At 41.0% G+C, this 5,494-nt stretch overlaps 1 protein-coding gene across 1 annotated transcript in view; it reads left to right on the top strand.

Annotated features, from left to right (window-relative positions):
- Nucleotides 1-13, top strand: part of LOC308094912 (1-phosphatidylinositol 4,5-bisphosphate phosphodiesterase gamma-2-like) — a 29,927-nt gene extending 29,914 nt beyond the window's left edge. Inside the window, exon 24 of the mRNA XM_080441735.1 lies at nucleotides 1-13. This exon is cut by the window's left edge and continues 154 nt beyond it. The gene's annotated coding sequence lies outside the window, so the exon portion shown is untranslated.
- The last annotated feature ends 5,481 nt before the right edge of the window (nucleotides 14-5,494 follow it).

The following is a 5,494-nucleotide window of genomic DNA, read 5'->3' as shown; positions in this document are numbered from 1 at the left end:
TTTTTGGTTTGTTTGTGAAGTGTTAATTAGCTCTGTGTTCTGATAGTAATCATTGCTATAGTGTATGCTCAGTATAGTAATCATTGCTATATGCTCAGTAACAGGAGTCTTCCTTGTCTTTTCCGCTCATTAGTGAGAACTGCATTTTCAGGTTGCGATATACCATTTTCATCCAATCAGGAGAGAAATTCATACACGATACAGGATAAACAAGGAGTTAAATTGGAAGTGATGATGATATAAAATAAAGAGATAAACCGGAACATTATAAAATTGAAGAGAGGTTCTCTCTCTCAAAACAACCTGAAAATATGTATTTTTATTACAGAGCTGGAGAGACGGGGAGACCAACGTTACTGAACAAACACTATACTATAGCAATGATTAGGTCTACTATCAGAATATTGAGCTTTGACTTTTTTAAAGAAAAACATTTTGTTTTGAAAAAATGACTTACCCTACCTTTAACCGTGAGTGTAAAATGTACCTTTACACTCAGAGTTAGCCTCCACCTTTTTTTCTCTCTACAAACGTCTTGGCTGAAAAAGTTGGCCCATGTTTTCACCAAAAGGTCTGCCTATTATGACATTCCCATTCCCATAATAAGAATGCTAGGGTTCATTTGGTTAAAGTAACCCTCAGGATTGTGCTGTGTTTAGCTTCTCTCTTTGAGCACATAGGATGTACACAGTAACCAACTGTCACTTGCTGTCAATCGATGTTTGATTCTGGTCTAATAATTAATAAGAGATACCCCTGCTGGTGCTGGGTACTAAAACTGGTATATGTGCATTGGCAGTTACAACTGGTATTAGTTGCAGATAGAAGGATAAATACAATTACTGATAGAAACATGGCTGGCATGTAAGGTTCCAAAGTACAAAGAAGTTAAGAAAAGTTATCTTGTATTGTATTTGCTTTAAAAAAAAAAACTAATAATTATTAACATTTTTATCAAGTTTTTCTCAGGCTTATACAAGGGATCTATTTCAGAGATTGGAAGTTACTGTATGTGCTGTACTGAATCCGCAGTGATAATAATAATAACGATGTCTGTTTAGCCTGTCATATTTTCTTTATTATCTTTTTACTGAGTCAATAAAGTGTGCTTGCGGTAACTTTTGTGTTGCATTGTTTCATTACCCAATTGTGTTTCCCAAAGGCAAACGCTAGTGATATACAAGCAGAGATGCATATAAATACATAAAAATGCATTAAAAAACAATAATTGAAAAGAACAAGAACATAAGGTAAGCGCTCTACCAAGTGAGCATATTCATTTATGCTTATGGAATGCAGACAGTCCAGCAGATTGTCAGCTCGTTCTGTAGATCTGCTATTTTTGGCAAACAGATTTGGTGTAGAGAGAAATAGGAGCAGGCAAGTACAGGGCCAAAGGTCAAGTTTTTGAGGGTTTAAGACAAGGGGTTAACTGTCTGAAAATAAACATTTAACATGAATCCAGCATATTAATAGAAAAGATGATACTGACATGAGGCAAGGGAGGCAAACATACACTCAAAACTCCTGTCCAGTTCAGTTAGGGAGAATAGAAACACCACCAGGCGCGTATGGTGGGTTCTAACGTGGACCGGGCCAGATTCTTATCCCCCCTCCCTGGGGGAGCAGAGTTTTCCAGACCGGGCCATGGCTCCATTGGCCTCTATGACGATACGCCCTTGAACACCACACCCCCACCTTCTAATAATAATTAAACCAATTTTATCCCACAGGTCAAATTCAGTTTTCAGCTTCACCCAGCTGATTGCTACCCACAGAGGAGCAGTTAGGAGCTAAGTTGGCAGGGCCAGGTATTGAACCCAGGACCTTCTGATCCCTGGGCAGACTCTACCAATTCAGCTATGGTCAGCCCTTTAAACAGTGCTATGGTTTTCAAACATTTTCATGTCAAGGACCCCCAAATTTATACGTAATTTGCTGCGGACCCCCATCTGAAAAGATTTTGTGCCAGGGGGCCCCGTAAGAAAGATCTGTGTTTAAAACTTTAAAATTTATAAAAAAAATGTGTAATCTGCTATTTGTAGGATTTGAACCCAGGACCTTTGGAACATATGGGTCTGATAAAAATGAATTTCAAATATTTAAATATCGAACCAAGAAACTTAAGAACTGTGTGGGGTGCTCACAAAAGGCAGAGTAGGCGTTAAAATGACCCCCAGGTAAGTGTTTTAAAGTGAAATATACTTTTAGATGTAAAATGGGTTTAAGTATTTTACATTATATGGTGGGAGGAAATAAAGGGATATTTGTAATTTATCTGTAGTATTGTTTTTGTAATATCGCTGCAGCTACAGTCGTTTTATACAGACCACTTTTTGTATGAAATTGTACATTGCATTGCTTATTGCGTTGTCACTCCTGAATGAGAGTTTTCTGCTGTTCGTTGCTGTTGGGCTGAAATACAAATACAAAGGTTGTGAAAATAGCCGATCTACAAGCTCACAACTTGTCGCGATGAGACATGTAAGCTTGTAGATCGGCTGTTTTAGCTGTTTTAGAAACATTGTGACATTCGTTATGACTACATTGGATCCATTGGATTATTTAGTAACGGTTTTGGACATACAAGGTTTCCACCCGACAGAGACTGTGAGTTTTGTACTCAATCATTTTCTTCATAATTCTTTGTTCTGTTCAGCTCACAGGATAGGCTGCTAAATTATATAAAGGATAAATGATCCTTTTGTAACAGATTCAAATGAATGGTGTACGAAAAGTTGAAATAAATTTGATATTTGGAAACGTGTTTCCAAGGAAAGGTAGCGCTGTGTGTTCTGCCGTTGTCTGTGTGGTGTTGGCGTTGACGCTGAATTCACAAAGAACTTTAATATGTTACAATCAATTGGTCAACCCACTGAGGAGATACATGCAGATCAGACTGACAGATATTCCTTATATTAATAAGGAGCAGACTAAGTACAGAGTTAAATGTCAAGTTTACTAGGTCAAGTATTGAGGGTTTAAGTGGTTAAAGGTCTGAAAACAATACACATGAACATGAATCCAACATGACAGTGCTGTCAAACAAGTCTATGAAATCTATGAAAAAGATCTGAAACACAAGTACAGAAGTCCTGACGTCACTCGTTCATCCCCTGGTTCGTAAAGTAATTTCTCTATGGAGAATAACATTGGGTCATCTTAGAATCATCTCATATAAGAATTGTGGTCCAAAAATAAACAAACTGTCTCGGCGATATTGTCAGGGAGGAGGTTCTGTATCGTTTATGATAGTCAGTCACTTATATTTGATACAGTCTGTTTCTGGCGAAAATTTAACTAATTCGGCGGAAGTAACATTAGCGTTTTCTCACCGTCAGTTGATGCTTCATATCCATAAGCGTCAAACCGCCGGGATCATTTGTTTATTTTTGGAACACAGTTCTTATTTGACGCGATATTAAAGACGTCTATGGGAATTCAGAGCGGGAGTGGAAAACCGCAAACCAGGTAGGATGTGTAAATTACGTCAGACTTCGGCGCTCTATGTTATACAATATGTAGTGGGGGGTCCCTGCTTCATCTCTCTCTCAGCTAGGGGGTCCTTGGCCTGAAAAACATAGACCACTGGTTTAGTCAGTAAAATATGCTATTTTCACATTTTGACAATTTAACCAATGTTTGACCAGTTTGTATGTATAGTTTGGTTTTTAAAAGGTCTTAAATTGTATAGTCCTTAAATTGTCACTTTACTGTGCTTCCCACCGACCACTTCACGCCGTGTGGCCCGTGGCTAGGCCAGCGTCGGTGTTAGCATTGCTGCTGGCGGCCGCCAGGCCCTGGGCCCTCCTGAGGCGGCACTCCAGCTGGTGGACCGTGAAGTCATCACAGGGCCTGTATGCGTCTTCGTCGCCCGCGTGGTTCAGGGCGAGCCACGCATGGTTGGGCCCCAGGCACAGGATGCACAGCCGATGGCGGTCGTCCGCTGCTACTGGTAGGCCGCAGCCCGTCAGACCACAGACACGAGGCGCCTCCATCTTCTTTTCCTCCAGTCACCACGAGGCAGGTATGGGCAGCTAGGCTAACCCAACCTAGCATACGCCTGTTAACTTAACGCGGCCTGTAGTCTGGCTAGCGGCGTTAGCTAACTTCTTAGCTCGTGGAAAACTGAGAGGACAGGAAAAGTAACGCAGGAGCGTTTTTAATCTAACAACGATAAACTGTAGAAATAACGAAAACGCCCGTAGAGCGACACTGGGTGCCCTCGCTATGGGTTTAGTTGGGATTCGTCGAAGTTTATCGCGGTTGCTAGTCATGTTGTCTTCAGGACTCGTGCGCATTCGCTGCTAGCAGAGTGAAGGAAGAGGACGAACCTGGTGACGCAGGGGGTTTTATAACCAACCGGTTTCCGGTTTGCGTCACAGAACCCTGTCCAATCGAAGATTGTTTCCGGGAGCTTATGTGTTGTTCTCTGTGCCATCGCCAGAGGGCGATGATATCCCATAAGTAAGTTTCTTACAAGAAACGAAAGAATAACTAAAGTTTTCAAATAATTGTAGTCGAGTAAAAGTACAATATTTTCCTCTGAGATGTAATGGAGCGGAAGTAAAAGTATAGAAAATTGGAAATACTCAATTAAAGTAAAAGTACCTCAAAATTGTACTTAAGTACAGTACTTGAGTAAATGTATTTAGTTACTTTACACCACTGCCAATAGATGTGGACATTCCGATTTAACCACTTAAGCCAGTGATATCCGGCTGTTCAGACGGACTATGTACTGGAGCCACCTTAACCCCAAGTTAACCTAAACCTGCACCCCCTGATGGTACAATACTCCCCGATCTGATCACAGCCCTGCGTGGGACAGGCTGTGATCCAGGCCCTCCGACAGTCTTGCCTGGGCCCGGGACAAAATTATCTCGAAAGGCCTGAATATAGAACTCTAAGAAAGCAGCAGGCCAGCACCAACATTGTGATGGATTTATGGTGAAACAGTTAACAAACCCTGGTTAAAATGCATTATTAGGCCTGTATGACATAGATTTAAAGTACTACACCAAACACACAGGAAACGTTTCTATGCCCTTGAACAATGTGAACCATGTGGGAATTAAAAAGTATGTGTCAGTAATTTTTAGCAAGTTAACACCCACGTCAAACAAGAGATGCTGAGGGCAGCACTGTGTGAGGCGGGGCTGCTACATGTGGGCTTGTGTGTGTGTGTGTGTGTGTGTGTGTGTGTGTGTGTGTGTGTGTGTGTGTGTGTGTGTGTGTGTGTGTGTGTGCGTGTGCGTGTCTGTGTGTGCGCGCAGCTGCGTGTGGGGAAAAAAAAGGAAATGTTCTTTACTTTTTTACAAGAGACGAGAAGAGTCAGGAGATCGCACGGCTGTATCGATACAGTGGCAGCAGGTGAGAATTCAAACCATTTCAAATATAATATGCCAAATACAGTACAATGCACATGTATGTTTATTGTCTGTTACACATAAAAAATATAAATAATATAAATAATAATCGGCAGCAGGAGAAC

The sequence above is a fragment of the Gymnoscopelus braueri genome (assembly GCF_963280865.1).
Source record: "Gymnoscopelus braueri genome assembly, chromosome: 11".
NCBI classification, from domain to species: domain Eukaryota; kingdom Metazoa; phylum Chordata; class Actinopteri; order Myctophiformes; family Myctophidae; genus Gymnoscopelus; species Gymnoscopelus braueri.
This window is presented reverse-complemented; position numbering and strand designations above follow the sequence as displayed.